The sequence below is a fragment of the Coptis chinensis genome, chromosome 5 (assembly GCF_015680905.1).
Source record: "Coptis chinensis isolate HL-2020 chromosome 5, ASM1568090v1, whole genome shotgun sequence".
NCBI classification, from domain to species: domain Eukaryota; kingdom Viridiplantae; phylum Streptophyta; class Magnoliopsida; order Ranunculales; family Ranunculaceae; genus Coptis; species Coptis chinensis.
The window spans coordinates 98063655-98081957 of record NC_141460.1 but is presented as its reverse complement, the minus strand read 5'-3'; the positions used below and the strand labels follow the sequence as shown (position 1 = coordinate 98081957).

At 40.3% G+C, this 18303-nt stretch overlaps 2 pseudogenes across 2 annotated transcripts; one reads left to right on the top strand and one right to left on the bottom strand.

Moving 5' to 3' along the window:
- The first annotated feature begins 2417 nt into the window (after positions 1 to 2417).
- On the top strand, positions 2418 to 14654 carry LOC147500768 (protein disulfide isomerase pTAC5, chloroplastic-like; annotated as a pseudogene). The gene is made up of 6 exons (XR_015196514.1): positions 2418 to 3088; positions 3945 to 4040; positions 4210 to 4302; positions 5216 to 5460; positions 14120 to 14157; positions 14239 to 14654. The product of XR_015196514.1 is annotated as a protein disulfide isomerase pTAC5, chloroplastic-like (transcript).
- A 1415-nt stretch (positions 14655 to 16069) lies between these two features.
- Positions 16070 to 17829, bottom strand: LOC147500767 (rust resistance kinase Lr10 pseudogene; annotated as a pseudogene). Its single transcript, XR_015197080.1, has 3 exons — positions 17766 to 17829; positions 17601 to 17642; positions 16070 to 17510 (listed from the first exon to the last, which is right to left on the bottom strand). The product of XR_015197080.1 is annotated as a rust resistance kinase Lr10 pseudogene (transcript).
- Positions 17830 to 18303: the final 474 nt, after the last annotated feature.

Here is an 18303-nt window from a genome sequence, read left to right as displayed (position 1 = left end):
AAAAAGTTTAACTTGCATAGTTGCATTTTAGACGAAAAATTATTGAAGTTTTAACAGATTTCAATGGCGTTCTGTTGAAATCGCTTTGAATATTTCATCATACACATACACGGTGTATAGAATTAGTGAAAGGTGATGAAAAGGGGCAATATAAAAACTAGATATAGTATGGTGTATTTAGAGCATTTGCAATGCAGGCATAGTTCGGGATTTCGGAATTCTCGGAATTCCGGTAAATCCAAAAACCGAAATCCAGTAAATTTCGACCCTATAGAATTCGGAATTTCGATTATTTCAACACTATGTTTAAAATTTCGATTTTTTGAAAAACCGAAATTCCGAGCGGAATTCCGGAGTTTCGTTCGGAATCACGAACTATGAATGCAGGTGAATATCAGGGGTTTGCGACTATAGTCACCAGTTTTTGGCCAAAAAGGTCATTGGTAACGCAGGGATGAATAAGCCGCGGACTTTATTCCCCTTTCAAAAAACAAGGTGAAACCTTCCACCGAGATAGTGGCTGACTTGTTAATTTCCAACGGGATGTTGGATTCCGTCTGGTGTGTTTTTTTTCGATTTTTTTTTCGGACGGAATGTTTCATCCCGACTCGAGTGTTTTTTTTAACTTCAGACAAAATACCGGACGGGATGTTACATTCCGTCTCAATCAAAATCCCGACCGAATTTTTTTTTTCACCTTGCATTGCACCGCTTCATTTTGCTTTTCACCGTTTTGATAAAATGAGGGGGAATAAGTGCCTACGTGGAGGTGAATTTGCATTGCAAATGCTCTTAGTGAACTGCGACAAAATTCGAAAACAAGTTTGCCAATAATTTTATATATTATAAAGAATAAAATTTTATTGAAAAGAATAGAGTTCTTGTCGGGCCACAAATATCTGCATAGACAAGTTCCAGTGTAACCGGCGCTGCTTCCCGTATATACAACTTTCACATACACCATCAACACAATCAATAAATTAGGCAAACCCAACCACCAATTTTTTCTGTCTTAATAACTTCAGTGTCCATTAGAATGCAAATGGCCATAATGTAAATGCCAAAGCCTTGAACTTTCATTACAGAGCTCAAGAGAAAACGTACATCTTGTTTTTCGTCATCTGAAGATTAACAAGAGGCAAACCAGATTTGGGTTTTCTGATTTCAAATGTGATAGAAGAGTGATTGAGGAACACCAATTGGTGACGCGCTCTGACACCATGATAGAAGAGTGATTGAGAAGAAAAATCAGTTTATTCTCTTCTTACATAAACTATTACATTGCTCTTATATACTAGACAGAGTCAGTTACATAAGATTAGTTACTAATCACTACTAAACATAATTAGTTACAGTTGCTGAGCTGTCATAACTTTGACTGTGCTTGACAGTTTTCCTTTGACTCACATATATCCTTAATAAAATGCATCACCATTAAATAAAACTTGAAAACCTTTTTGAATCAATTGACCGACCACTTGGCAAGTTATGAGCCAAACCAGGAACATAATAAACATCATTTATCAGACTTTTAATACCTGCACATGTTTATCATCACCAAGTCGGACTTGCAACTAACTTCCCATACTCATCAATACAACGAAAAGAGTCTGTCCAAATGCCTGGTTGCCTGGTTGGGTTTTATTTTTTTTCTTTCTTGTTTTTTTTCTCGTGTGATGGTTCAAAAAATTGAGAGAGCGGAAGGTTTGAGAGGGGTGGAACTCGGGCGGGGTGGATCGGATTGAGGCCTAATCCGAGCCCAACCCGAGTTACAAATGTTTCAACCCGAGCCCGAGACTACACTCTAGTCGTTCTTTAAATTTTCAACTCAAGTCCAACTCGGGTTGGTCAAGTTTCTCGGGTTTCAGTGTTAAACAGTATAGAACTGAACGTCTTTTCACTGTTAAATAAATAAATTAAGAAATAAATAACACTGAAATTCAATATTTTTAACTAAATTAAAGGGATTTGATTATTTGAAAGAGAAGTTAACCTGATTGATTTAATTATTCTCTCTAAAATTGATATTTTCAACTTTATTTTTGACAAGAATAAATCTTTATAAGGAAACAATGTAACAGAATATAAAGAATGAAATATACACATACATATATGCAGACGGGCTCGGGCTTTTCGGTTATTTGATATTCTAACCCGAACCCAACTCGAAATTAATTTGGGTTTTGATTTTACAAGACCTAGACAAATGTTAGCCCAGAACCAACAAAAATCGGGTTTTAGCCCATTGGATTTGGGCTAACCCGACCCAAATTCTACCCCTGGGTTAGACTGGGCAGATTTCATTGATATATTTGGCAGTCAAAAATTTTTGACAGGGAAAATATCGGCAGGTTATTATGGTAACTTGCAGAACTTTCGCGTCGAAAGTTGAAACATGTGGAGCGCATTTCCTCATTTCAGAATTAACACTACGAACACTATCTTATCTCTCAAAACACTTGACTCACTCTCCTTCCCTCTCACCATGGCAACTTCTTCTTCTCTTCTTCTCCTACATGCTCCACCACCACCACCTTCTCATTCCATGCTCTTTCACAGACTTCACACCCCTTCACAACTAAACTCACTTTCATTCCATATTCACAAACCAAGATGCTTCTCACTAGTTTCTGCTTCTTCTTCGAATAATCCATCTTCTTCTTGGGAAAGAGAAGAAATACGTTGGTTAAGAGAAGAACAAAGATGGATACGTGAAGAACAAAGATGGGTACGTGAAGAAACACGTTGGAGTGCCGAAAGAGAATCACTTGTTCAAGAGATTGATCATTTGAAAAAACAAGTACAAGCGTTAGAAAGACAGAAGTCGAGTTCAGTTTCGGAGAATGTATCGAGTGTAGATAACATTCTTAAGGTTTTGAAGGAAGTGGATTTGAGTACTGTGAATAAGAATTTGATTTCGGAGAGTGGGTCAGGTCCTATTCCTATGATCTTGGAGTCAGAGAAGGAGGAAGTGAAGGAAATGAGGGATTTCGATAGCGGCGTAAATGAAGAGATGAAAAAGAGGAAGAATAAGAGGATTTCGTCTTTGAGGAAAGGCTCGGAAGGCGTGGAGGTTCATGCAATGCAGGTCTGCTTGCATTTCCGCTAAGAAATTTCAAGGCGAGTTTGGTTGATTGACTTTATTTATATATAATTTGAATTGAATAATTCCATATAAATTTTTTATGACACTTATAAGAACTGTTACAGATGAAAAAGAATTGCGCAAACAGTTTCATGAGCGAATTTTGCTATAGATGAGAAGTACATTGGAATGTAGCATGCAGTTATGAATTAAAATCTAAGGACAATTAACATAACCACAGAAATGAGGCTAGTCAAGACAGATTGACATGATGCTTTGTGACCATAGTGTTATTACTAGTTACCTGGTGCCCTGCACTTCTGCAGTAGTCAGATCTCTGTAGCTGCTTATAAACTTTTTTTTGCCTTTTATATGTAGAAAGTAGCGAACTATCTGAAACTTTCATAATCACATATCTTCTTATAGCCAGCTATTTAAAAGCATCGCTCACTGTTGAAGGATTTAGAATATTAAATGTAAAGGTGATGCTTAGGGCATTTTACTATTTGAACCAGCCAGAAGAGGTCTCATATAATGTAAATCGTGAGGATGAAAAGTTGGAGACGTTTTTTTGGACAAGAACTTGATTGTGACCAACTATGCAAGAGGGAAAATGCGCTTGATAATATGTATAAAACAAATATCCTTAATTGTCTGTGCTTACACTTTGTACCGGATGGCATCTCAGTTAGGATAGAGTTAAAATGTCATAGTAATGGGTGTATACTCGACAGGAGTAACCCAAGTTTGTTATGGTGGTAACATCAATTTCTTTGGTTTCTCACCTATGAGCTGAAAGTGTCCAAACCTAAATCTCTGAAGTAAAATTTGGATTCTAATAGGGGTGTGATCGTGACAGGAAGCATTACAAAACCTGGGATTTTATTCAGGTGAGGAAGATATGGAGTTTTCTAGCTTCTCGAGTGGGACTGAACGTGCTGTAAAAACTTGGCAAGTGAGTGGTGTATTTGTTGCTTGCTCTGTCATTTTTCTTTATAAAATCAAAATGATGGGAACTCAATCCTGTTTTTCACAAAAGAAAAAAAAAAGGACTAATGAAAAAATGAAAAAGGAATGATATTAGTAACCAGTATGTAACTTAACTACTTCGAAAACAATGACAGGCCTCATTAGGTGCTTGTGAGGATGGAATTATGACAGCTGAACTCTTGGAAAAGTTATTTATGGAGCAAGGAGCAGTTGATCCTAACTTTCATGTAAGTGCAGATCAGAGTTGGAGAGGTTTGTTTAGTTAATCTATCGTGGAAACCTTGTTAATGGCGTTTTCATGGTTTGTTAGATAGTTGGCCTACAATGTCTTGCTGCCTGCTGTTGGATACTATTACCTATACTGTTGGAATGTCGTTTATTAGTACCTGTTCCACTGCAATGTAGCAAAGTATCTCCATATATGTCTCTTTTACCTTTCAAGATATTGTTGGAGGTTTTAAGATAGTAAGTAGAAAACAAGAATAGCCTAATCTTTCAATGGATAGTTTAAGAGGAAACATAACTTCACATACAGATATGTATAAATGCGACATGAATTGTCCATTTTGAAGTCTTATATTAGTGAATAGTAACCCTTGGAACACCCAAAACCTGCACACGTTTTGCAGCAAACAAGAACTACTGTACTTTGATGTTCAAGAAGTGAAGATTTTTACAAACCCATTGCCTCACGTACCAAGTTCAGGACCGGACCAATGCATCCTGCTAAGATTAAGATGGTTTCGATGGGGACATTTGTATGGTGTGCTTTGGAAAGGTATACAGCTAAGTCAGCAATGACGCTGAATACAACATTAGGGGAACCTCATTTTACATAGTTTTTTGACACTGATGTAAAAGTAGAAGGAAATCCTTTTGTCGGTTCAACTAGTTGATTGAAAATTTCCGTAGCTCTTCCCATGAACAACATTACTGTTTCTACTACTTAAAATGTTAATGTATCGCCTCATGGAATCCAAAGGCTTTGAGTATCTACTTTTGGCTTGTAATTCGGATGTATTCACTGACATAACATAAATAACCCTTATGCACTAAAGCTGAAGAATATCACTGTTAATCTATGGTGGTGCATTGCTCAATTTCTATGTCACGATTGAAGAGGTTTTCTTTTTCTGCCAGGAAAGTACAAATGGAGCTTCAGTTGCTTCTGTGACAGAAGTTTTGGAGATAAAGCAGAACTTTATAAAGGAAAATGAAGTTGCAGAATTTGAGGCATCTCACCACCGTGTCTTCCTTCTTGGAGAGAATCGGGTGGGAAGATTCATCCAGACTTGTGGGCAGAAACAAAGAGGTTTCAGCAAGCATGGTGGGGATTTCAACAACAAAGTGTATTGCTTGTCGGGGAGGGGCACGATTATGCACAGGTATGTCTGTTATCTATTTGCTCAAGAATTAGACTCGTTAAGGCGAAAAGGCATTATATCCCCGTAAACTTTGCATTTTTGTGCCAGCATGCTGATGTTTTCATAGCATTATCCCTCTCTTTTGGAATAAATATCCATATCGATTGTACTAGGGATCTGTATGTACCACTGTACTTGTACCCCTACGAACGACAATCATTGGGTACCACTATAAGAGCCGGCCACTAATGAGGCGGGCTTGTTAGCCCGCCATCTTGTGGCAGCCCCGCTTGTCTACTAATGTGGCATTCGGGCATGCCCTTCTATTAAAGCAATGACACGCCCACTAATATGACACCCAAGTTATATATAGCAGGTCCGGAGATATGTCAAGGGATTTTTTCCATATGAAGCTTTAGGAAAGATTTCATACAAAGAGGGAAATATCTCGTCAAATAAGGAAAGGGTATTTTAGCAATAAGATTCCTATAAATACCCAACAATCATTTCAAACAAAGAACTACGTGCATTTTTGAGACTTGATTCCAGAGAACAATTTGGATACGTGAGGCGACCATTGGTGGTACAGTCTCTCACTCCATATCAACCTCTCCAACAAGATCATTAGTGTGTTTTGCGTGAGTTCTCACCCAAACATAATTGGGCCGTCCGTGGTCCTTATTGATCGGGCCCTCTTCCACGTTCCTTCTTCCAAGCACCATTAATGGCAAAACTACAAGGTCTCAGCGTAACAAGAATGCAAGAACACAACAACAACAAGACGAAAACCGAAATACTAATCAATCAGGAGGTGATAGAACAACCGGCCGCAACAGATCTGCAAGATCGGCCTTTTCAACTCCCGGTGCCACGATTAACTCGGATCTAGGCGTCCGACATCTCGGGCTCCAAGAACTCACCTTCAAGATCTAGATGTTACAAATGCAAACGCGAAGTAGATCCGGATAACATGGAGATAGGAGATGAAGACATGCCGTTAGAAGTCTTTGCGTCGAGGAGGTTCGAGAAGAGAGAAGGAGCATAGCAACTACTTGCGTAAGCGACTTGACAAAGGGAAGCAAGTACAAAGGGATGACGATCGATGTCGTGATCTTCCACACCGCAAGAGCTCCCGTGATCCGGTGAAAATCGGAGTGTATCCAACCGACTACATTTAATTTAATTACGCGACATCCCGGCCCATTGGAAACGGTCCCCGAAAGCATCGTCACCCAAGGTCAAACGGACATTCATCTCATTCAAGAAGACGATCCGGATCTCAAAATACCAACAACACTAGGCGATAAGTGGTCATAACATGACAAGATCATTGAATGTTGATCATAAGCGTGTCGTAAAGGTGGACAACATCCACCATAAGACTAAAATTTCAACGCCAAGATCGGGACCTCGTGAGGCTTAATTGCAACATGACCTTAGACATGGCTTGAATGCAAACAAACCGATGAGACGGGTTAATGACGGTCAGCCCGAATATGGCCACACCAAAGAAATGGGTCCCGGTTCGATGACCCTAGCCCGTTTTATCGGCATAGGTCTCATGTTCCCAAGGAACCACCAAATATAGAAGCAAGCAACAACGGGGCTTACAACACCGTGAGATGCAACGTAGTGAAGTTACTCCTCAAGTCGTGAAGTCTAGAAGCCACGGGTGCACCATTCACGGAACAACAAATCAAAGACATCATCAAGAAAACAATGACTAATGTGGGTGTCACCGGCTAAGCCACGATGGAAAGACCTTGCAAGAAATGAAGATATCGTCGGAGATTTTTCTAAAAATACAAAATGCGAGCATCGAAAGGATTCAAACAACTGGACCTTCCTACGCTCAACGAAGCAGAGGAGACCCAAACGATCATGTTATGGAGTTTAAAAGTAGGGTAATTCTATGGCGCAAAGATGACCCCCATCGCGGCAAACTTTTTCCCGGCTCACGTTAAAAGGAGAAGCTCTACGTTGGCTTTTCCGGCTTGCCACTCAATCTATCGCGTCATTTCAGAATTAGCAAACCCGGTTCACGATCGGTTTAAGCATAATTGGACACGCCCTAAGGATGTCAACATCTTGCTCAACACCAAGCAACAAAAGGATGAAGCATTGGCAAAGTTAAGTAATTCGTTTCCGCCAAGTGCAAGCAGAGGTCACCGATGTCCCCGACGTAATGATTATTCATGCATTCAAGGAAGGAGTCCATTTCGATAAAACGAATTTACAACTCCCTATGCGGGACCCCCACAATCAAAATCCGATTTGTTTGCACGAACACGCTAGTTCATTAACGTGGAGGAAGATGTTAGATCAAAAGCCTCAAGAGACAAAGACTTAGGAGTAAAGACTCAAACGAAGGTAAAGGCAAACGGAAGCAAAACATATCGGAAGGACCAGCGAAGTTAGAATACAACAAGGTTAACACGGTTCGCGGAGGAAATGAAGCTCACTCCATTAAATGCCAAGTACAATGTGATATATGAAAAGATCAAGGGCGAACTTACTTTTTCCACCACTACCCTTGCCCGAAAACACTAAGTCTACACGCGTGACAAAAATCTTTGGTGTCACTTCCACAATGATTTCGCCATGAAACAGAGAGTGCAGATCCCTCAAGGGAAAAAATAGAGGCTAGTCGACAAGGGACAATTAGATGAGTTTGTGCTTTCAAAAACGGTGAAACAAAATGTAGCAATGATCGCCACAATGTCATACTAGCCGGGTCATGCCAAAATCAATGATGTTTCACTTAACAAGGCAAAAGTGTGAACAACGAGCAAAGTTTGGTTTCTTACGGGAATTTTATCACGCCAATAACATTGATTTTGTTGAAGGAATTCGCTCGTAAAACCACGAGCTTGGTCCCCTATGTTTTAGTGATAGAGATCTAATTGGCCCATCATCCTCATTATGATGTCATTCGCCATTTCAGCTTTCGTTGGATTATGGCGAAGTTCAACCGCGATCATGATAGATATCGGAAGCTCTGTCGTCATTTTTTGCAAAAGGTTGCTACAAGAACATGCACCGTCGAGAAAAATTTAATTACTACGAAAAGTACTCCAATCATTGGGTTTGACGGAACCGCGAACAACTCCAAGAGGGAAGAGTCTCTACCACCACGCCATGGACAAGTCTATTGACATTGAATTCCTCCCGATGAATTGCAAGTCCCCGTGATAATGCAATCCTAGGAAGAGATCGGCTCCACAAAGATGGGCGCAAGAGTCTCTACCTTTCACCAGCAAGAGAAAATTCCCATCTCGACAAAATTTGTAAGGTGCGCTGTGACCGGATGGCTTCCCAATTTTGTCACGAGAAAGTCTTGGATGAATATCGTCACGGATATGCGGGAAATACAATTCTCGAGAATTCGCAAGCAAAGGTGTCTAAATCGAGTTAGCCACTTTACGCGATTTATACCGCTAGTTCACAAAATGAAGGACCGCCGACTATCGATCGCCTCTTAGAAGTTCAAATTGGGAATTTAGGCGGACAAACAACTTTCATTTTCGCGAATCGACGGAAAATGAACAAAAAGAAATGGTAGCACTCCTCGGAAAAACAAAAAGATCTTTGCTTGGGTCGAAAGCGGATGCCGTGGATCACCCTTTGAAGTTGCATGCCACACACTTGACATGGATCCTACCATCAAGCCGCCTCGGCGGTTTCCAGCGCGATGGCCCCGTGATAGAAAACTCAAAGTCGAGAGGAAATTGATCGGTTACTCTCAACTCACCATATCGACCGGTTTCATATCCGCGGTGGTTGTCTAACGTGGTTGCAAAGGTGCCCAAGAAAGATGGTAAAATGAGAGTGTGCATTGATTTCACGAACCTTAACAAAGCTTGCCCGATTCATCCCTACCCTCTTCCACTTAATATCGAATTGGTAGATGCCACGCCCGCTACCCACGCTTATCATTTATGGATGCGTGATTCGATACCACCAGATCCCGCTAGCTGTTAAAGACCAAGAAGCAACTGCATTCATCACTGACCAAGGGATTTTTTGTTACCAAGTTATGCCTTTCGGTTTAAAAAACGCAGGGGCTACGTACCAAAGGATGATCAACACCATATTCGGAGATATGTTGGGCAAGACAATGGAAGCTTACATTGATGACATGGTTGTAAAATCCAAGCACAGCGGCGATCACATCTCTGACTTACAATCAGTTTTTGACAGAATTGACGAATTCAACATGCGGCTAAATCCTTTGAAATGTGCTTTCGGACTGATATCAGGAAAATTTCTAGGGTATTTGATGACTCGTCGAGGCATCGAAGCTAACCCAGAACAGATCCGATCCATTCAATCCATGCCCTCTCCAAAAACAAAAAAGGAGATTCAAGATTCACAGCGTTTTAAGAAAGACTAAATCGTTTCATCTCTAAATACTCGGACCGGTGTCATCCTTTCTTTCAGACGTTAAAAGACTCAGCAAAGTGGAATGATGATTGTGAAAATGCCTTTCAATCAATTAAGAACTACCTTGTCGCACCACCAATCTTGGCGGCCCAAATTCTGGGCAACCTGTTGGAGCTTACTTGGCCGCTACAGATACGGCAGTAAGTGCAGTCATGTTCATCGATGGAGAAAACGGTCGTCCAATCTTCTTCATTAGTAAAACATTAACGGGGGCGGAAAGCAGATATTCGAGAATTGAAAAAATTGCTCTAGCCTTGGTTCATGCTTTGCCGGGGCATACTCAAGCCATATTTCCAAGGAAGATCGATCAAAGTGTACACGGAATATCCTCTATAAAGTTTTCCGGCGTGCCGGGAATCAAGTAGACTCGCGGAATGGGACATCTACTTAAGTGCTTATAGCATCAATTTTGAACCTCGTGATTTCGGAAAAGGGTCATGCACTTGCATCCCTAATGGCAGATTTCCTATCGACGATTTTGTCCCCCGGTCAACCAAGACAGCAAAGATCTATAGTGAAACGGCTATAGTTGAGGCGAGGAAGCCCCTCGCAAAGCATACCGACCCTTCATCCGATTCATGGATTGTTTACACGGATGGCTCACACAACAAACCGCCGGATTAGGATGTGTTTTTATCAAGCCAGATAAGTCAACCATTGAGCGCTCAGTTCGTTTTGGGTTCAAGGCCTCCAATAATGTAGCAGAATATGAAGCTGTCATGTACGCAATGCGCACAGCTTTGGACTTAGGAGTTCGAAAATTACAAATTTTCACCGACTCACCGGTTGGTGGCGGGGCAATTCTCAGGCTCTTTTGAAGCCCGAGACGATAAAATGGCAGCATACCTAGACCTAATTCACAGACTTGCTCACCAGTTTGAAACCATCCAGATTATACAAAGGCCTCGGAATGATGTTCGACATGCAGACGCTTTAGCATATCTATCCGCAGCAGTAGACATTGATGGACCAAGACAAGTTAACGTTGATTTCCAAAGAAGACCGAAAGCATTGACTTGTCCTTAGAACAACTCACAGACATCTACATCAACGCGTGTTGCTTTTTCAGTATGGATAGGGAACATCTACCATCGGACATTAATATTGTCAATACGAGGAAAAGGAAGTATGATATTCCCCTACAAGACAAGCCCAGTGAAGACGCTTCCCAGAAAGATGGAAACATGACTCTTCAAGAAAATGATGCAGACTCCTGCTCTATACCTGAAAGTAACGATCAAGGTGACGACGAAATTACAGAAGATCCCGACAACTTCACTTACCCAAATATCGTGGCAGACATCGACGATTGGCGACACCGGTCATTGCATTTCTACGCAATGGCATAGTCCCTGCAGAGCCCAAGATCGCAGATAACGTCAAAAGAGACTCATGGAAGTTTATACTCATATCTTCATCCACAGGAACTCTGCAATTGTACAGGAAAGGTAATTCATTGTCTCCTATGTTGAGGTGTCTCACAACACAGGAAGGAACAGCCGTGCTACAAGAAATCCATGCAGGGATATGCGGAAATCATTCGGGTGGTCGAAGTTTGGCTCATAAGGCAATGACGCAAGGATATTGGTGGCCTCATATGCAATTGGATGCGAAAAACATTTCCCAGACATGTATTCCTTGTCAGAAACACTATCATTTGGGTACTCTTCCCAATCGAGCTACACCCAATTTTCTCACCATGGCCATTTGCAAAATGGGGTTTAGACATCATTGGGCCCCTACCTAGAGCTCCGGTGGAATGTTCGCTTTCTCCTCATAGCTACTGATTACTTTACCAAGTGGGCGTATACAACCTTTGGTGCACATACAAGCTTCGGACGCCGACGGCGGTTCCTATGGAAGGATATAATTTGCCGATTTGGTATCCCCCTACCGAGCTAATATCGGACAATGGAAAGCAATTTGATGCGAAAGAAATACTGTGCTTTGTGCTAGTCTCCATATTCAAAGACAATTTTTCGCACCCTATCACCCCCAAGCAAATGGGCAGCCGGGCGACAAATAAATCCATCTTAGCAATCCTCAAACGCCGATTTCGAACAAGGCTAAAAGCAAGTGGACAAGGGAGTTACCAGTACCGTTCTCTATGGGCGTATAGAACAACTCCAAAGCTCCGACAGAATGTCACCATTTAACCGGGCGATGGAGCGGCGGTATTACCCACGGAAATTTTTCTTTGGGGCGACGACCGGGCACGCCTTTAAATGATGGCCATAATGACGAATTAGTAGCTCATTCAAAGGCCAATCTAGATGAAGTCTTGAGCGAGGAAAGTATTGCTCGTCTCCTCCATTACCAAGCCGCAATGAAGAAGCAATATGACAAGAAGCTTCGCTTGAAAGTTTTTCATCCAGGCGACTGGGTTTTGTGTAGACAATCAAAGATCATCGAGGCAGGGAAGCTAGGCGAAAACTGGGAAGGACCTCTTATCATTGACCGATCGCCTCTAAGGGCGATATTTCCTTCAAGACAATTTCGGGAACCCTCTCCCAAAACCATGGAATCGCTCCATCTTAGGCGTTTTTATCGTTAAATTGGTTTCCCATTAGTACAAATTGGTAGCTTGAGGATGACTCCTTAGTGTTTGTCCATGAGACAGACTAGCTATGTTGTTTCAAATTTCAAATCATCAATAAAATTTCATTCTTCCATATTTGACTTCCATTCAAAGAAGACACGACACGGTGTATATAAATTCCTCAAAAGCAATGTACAAAGAAAGCGCTCTAGTTCACCACCACCACCTTAGTTTAGGTGAGGTTGGTATTTAACCTACACAAATTCAAAGTCGTGGAGTTTTCGTTTGCAAAACCTTACTCCATGCATCAAAAAAGTCGTGGAGTTTGGCGTTTTGCAAAACCTTACTCCACGATCAAAAGTCGTGGAGTTTGGCGCTTTGCAAAACCTTACTCCACGATCAAAAAAGTCGTGGAGTTTGAGTTTGCAAAACCTTACTCCACGATCAAAAGTCGTGGAGTTTGCGTTTGCAAAACCTTACTCCACGATCAAAAAGTCGTGGAGTTTCGTTTGCAAAACCTTACTCCACGATCAAAAAGTCGTGGAGTTGGCGTTTGCAAAACCTTACTCCACGATCAAAAGTCGTGGAGTTGGCGTTTGCAAAACCTTACTCCACGCGATCAAAAAGTTGTGGAGTTTGTGTTTGCAAAACCTTACTCCACGATCACAAAGTCGTGGAGTTTTGCGTCGCAACACCTTACTCCACGCATCAAGAAGTCACGGGACTTGCATATGCAATATCTTGACCCACGCACCAGAAAATCGTGGGGTTAGCATTTACAATACCTTACCCCACTCATCACAAATCACATAGCAATCAAGCGGGAATGACTATATAAATGCAAACCGGTTTATCGTGGTCTATCAACAAAATGAAATTTCTGTTTCCCAAATTTTACATTATCACCTAGGTGTTCTTCAGTATAAAAGAGGTTGTGCACACATCGACACTTAATTCAAAGCATTCTAAGTTAAGTACCTTAACTAAGTTATTCGCGTGGCATCGCAGAAATTGTGACCACACTGTTTCATTCTTTTATAGTAATATGATGTCTATTCTTCCCGAAGGAAGCAATTCCATCCGGCAAAGAGGGGGCGGTGTATGTACCACTGTACTTGTACCCCTACGAACGACAATCATTGGGTACCACTATAAGAGCCGGCCACTAATGAGGCGGGCTTGCTAGCCCGCTACTGTGGCAGCCCCGCTTGTCTACTAATGTGGCATTCGGGCATGCCCTCTATTAAAGCAATGACACTGCCCACTAATATGACACCCAAGTTATATATAGCAGGTCCGGAGATATGTCAAGGGATTTTTTCCATATGAAGCTTTAGGAAAGATTTCATACAAAGAGGGAAATATCTCGTCAAATAAGGAAAGGGTATTTTTAGCAATAAGATTCCTATAAATACCCAACAATCATTTCAAACAAAGAACTACGTGCATTTTTGAGACTTGATTCCAGAGAACAATTTGGATACGTAGGCAGCCATTGGTGGTACAGTCTCTCTCACTCCATATCAACCTCTCCAACAAGATCATTAGTGTGTTTGCGTGAGTTCTCACCCAAACAGGATCAGACTGACTATATCTTACATATTAATAAGTGAGGAAGAAGCTAGATACAGATTCCTAAACCAGACTTTGGTTATAACTTATAACTTGAAACTAATAATGGTCATTATTCTGTTTCAGAATGTGATGGAACTGGCGAACCAAATATCGAGCCGCAGGTGAGTAGTATTTCAAAATGAATATATATTTGGTACACTAAATAATTTTTCCTCACACGCACATTTTCAATGTGTTAGCAGTTTCTGGAATGGGTTGACGAGGGAACAAAATGTCCGTACTGTGAAGGCCTTGGCTACAACATTTGCGATGTATGTGAAGGGAAAACACATCTCCGTGCCTGATTAATGACTACAAACATCTATATACATGCTGGATTTTAATATGTTAATTCACATGGGTGTTATTATGAGGACATCTTACCTTGTCACAGTAATTATGGTGGCATAGGAACAGTAATCCATGCATTACAATAAGATTTCGGATAGAGAAAATGGATGTATTTTTCAATAAAACGACACCAAAGATGCTCTTATTTTGAAGCATGGTTATGCCCCCGTTTTGTTTTCAAGAATGGGAAATGGCTTTGATGGAACCTCTCCAGAAGAAAGATTATTGTAAACCTCCTCTATTTCATGAGCCAATTTTTTCGTTGATTTGTCATGACTCATGAGATTGAATCCTTTGAAGCTGCAGTTACAGACTTACAGCTAAAGTTTACCACGGGCAGTTTTTATTTTTAACTACAGATTTATAGTTTTGCTTTCTTAAAATTAGTCTAATTTGTCATTGAAGTAGTGATGTTGAGATGAACAATAATCATATGAAGTCACTACTGGGCCTTCACGACGGTATTTGAGTGGGGTTTGCGGGGAGGGTTTAAAGCTGTGCAAGTTGTGCAAGTACTTCTTGCAGAATCAAGATCTAGAATTCAACCTTGGATCGCAAATTTACCCGGGAACGACGAGACGCTACACAAATTCGTGTTAAGTACATCGTATTATGAAAACTAAAATAGAAGAGATAAACTCTGCCACTTATTTGGTCTCGATAAGTTGGCAATAACTTCAGAAGTAGAACATCTAGTGTAGTCACACTAAATCTACTACAGATCCAAATTTGGCGGTACACCAACTCTTACAACGACAAAGAAGAAAACAGTGAAGATAGATCAAGAAAAGGATTTGGAGGCATTACCAAGTGTCCAAGTCATCATTGTTTCCTTACAACATGTCTACCACCTTACTCATTGAAGCCCGATTTGTAGAGTTTGTTTGTATGCACCAAAGAGCCACTACGATCATTTTTTTGGTTGTTTCTTCCTCAAACATCCCATTGGATTCTTCTATATTAAAGTCTGGTTTAAGATGATTTTCAGAAAATATATCTCACTCATGTTCACTGCTGCTGCATCGATGTTCTTTCTTCCCCCAATCATTTCTAACACCATCATTCCATAACTATAAACATCCAACTTGTGAGAAACCCCACCACTGTCCACCAGATCGCTCCCAATCCTCACAGCCACTAGGCGTCAAACAGTACCTCCATGCTCTACTCACAGTTTCTGTACCAGTTAAATCCTTTTGGAATGTTATCTCGAACGAAAGCATAAGAACGTTTACTGGTATTGTTGTTGTTGTAGTTGTTGTTCTCTAGACAAGGAAGACCCTTAATGTTTGTGCAATTATAGAAAATGATCACGTTGGCATGTTCATTATAGTAGTCTGACGGCATGGATTCTAATGAGACGTTCCTTCTTGGTAGAGGGCATTCTTCTTCTTCTATAACTATGTCCATCACAGTTATAATTTTCCCTTCATAGTATATGCGATGCACATGATTGGTGTGGTTTGAGATATTAATAAACAGACGATACTTTGAACATTTGATCAGTAATAATCCTGGATATCCATCATCACCGACAATAGCCCCATCATTATTTTAATACCGAAGTGGATATCGAATATTAGTCACTTCCGGGCAATAATTGGATGTCTCTGCAAGAACTCCATTCAGACTGATAATGCTGAACGTAAGGAGTTGAAGCAACTGAAAATTGACAACTTGGAATGTTGAGCACATACTACTCCCTTAATCTTCTTTTAATTCTTGGTCACCAACTCAGTTGACACAATGTTCTGTATTTCTAAGTCATCTGTATACAAATCTAAGTAACAAGTGAAACAACAAAGTCAACTAGAAATTTCATTTAGCTTTACATGTCATTGGATAGTTTAATAAAACCCGGTAGCACCAAAGAGTCATATGGAGCTTGAAGATCGATTTTGCCATTGGAGGATAACAGTTGAAAAAGGAACTATAATATATCTTTTACTGTTGCAGAAAATTAGTACAGTGAGACCCTTCCCTATCTAAATTTAAAGAGCGTGTTGTTGCACAAATCCCACTTTGGTCGTAGAGTAACTCCTATGACGATGAGGAAGAAGATAGTGTAGGGTTTGGAGGCATTTGCAACTCTTCATTGTTTCCTTCTAACATCTCCACCACTTTGCTCATTGAAGGCCTATTTGATGGGTGTGTTTGTATGCACCAAAGAGCCACTATGATCATCTTTTTGGTCGACTCCTCCTCAAACATCTCAGAAGATCCTTCTATGTTGAAGTCTGGTTTAAGATGATTATATATCCACTGCGGAAAGTAAATCTCACTCATGTTCTCCACTGTTGCATCAATGTTCTTTCTCCCACCAATCATTTCTAACACCATCATTCCATAACTATAAACATCCGACTTGTGAGACACCCCTCCAAAGCCTCCAAAGTTTCTAAACGAGACTTCAGGTGCAATGTAACCAGGAGTTCCTCGAGCTCCAACCCATGACAAAATACTGATATCTCTTGTTGGACATAGTTTAGCCATCCCAAAATCAGAAATTTTTGGGCAGAAGTCTTCGTCTAGAAGGATATTGTGAGGTTTTATATCAAAATGCAAAATGCGAGTGTTACAACCACGATGCAAGTATTCCAACCCTCTAGCAATACCAAGTGCTATTTGGTAAAGTTTTTCCCATCCTAGAGGAGGCATGATACTTGATTCCTTGTCTTTGTAAATAAACCGTTCGAGGGATCCATTCGGCATGAACTCGTACACAAGAGCTCGTTTAGTTTTCTCAGTACAAAAGCCAAGGAGACTTACCACATTGACATGGTTAGTCCTGCCAATGGTAGCAACTTCATTAACAAAATCTTCTCCATTACCCTTGGACTCATTCAATACCTTAACTGCCACTAAACGGCCATCACTTAAGGTTGTCCTTTGAACACGCAGCCATATCCTCCTTTGCCTAATGTATCTTTAAAGGAATTGGTCATCTTCTTGACTTCTGAATACTTGTACCTTTGTAGACCAAGACATCCATAGTTCTCCAAGAACACTTCCACATTTGTTGAAGTCTCCTTTTTATTCCACCAACAAGAGACAAATGAGAAAATTATCTTTCTGTAAAGTACCAATAAGATTGTAATAACTATTCCAACTCCACACGGTACACCTGTAAACAAAGAGGTAGCTTTTAAATTAAAAAACTACAAATGTTTTTGTAAAGAGCCGATACATGATATATAGTATATAGTAAGCTCACCAATAGTAATTATCTTGCGTGCTATAATGGGTAAGCCGCGGCCTGCAATGCAAACATGTGGTTATCGTTAACATATACATGGCATGACCATAGTCACAAGCTCATTTTATTGAATCGTACAATCATTTTGTTGTTCTTATTTTCTTAGAATTCCGAGTGCATTACAAGCTCTATCTCCATTCCTAATACCAACAATATTTGAACTGTTATCTGAAAAATGATTTTTCATACTAAATTCGCGTTAGAATCACTTATAAACAATATGGATAATTACTTATAAGAATGAATAACTTGTTTGATAATAGTGTAGAATTAAGAAAAGATGATTAACAGACTATTATAATCAAAGTAATAGAAATACACACTTATGGATTGAGGATTGCATAGCAATGCCCTAAACATGAATTTTGCTCCTGACCGAGTGCTAACAGTTCTTCAAGCGTTGTCTAATCAGGATAAAACAATCAGACACTCAAAATTGTAGCACTACAAGTTCTGAGTCCTAGTGAACCTTTTAATGTTTTGCTTGTTTCTTACAACCTTTTATTCTATTAATTGCGTTCCGGGCAGAAAATACACAAAAAACTATTTGACAGGAAAAAGTAATCAGGAAACGAGGTATGGTGTATTCATAAACTATCTGGTGCTTGGCAATTAGTTTCCATCAAATCAAATGTATCTATATTTTTCTTTTTCAATTTGT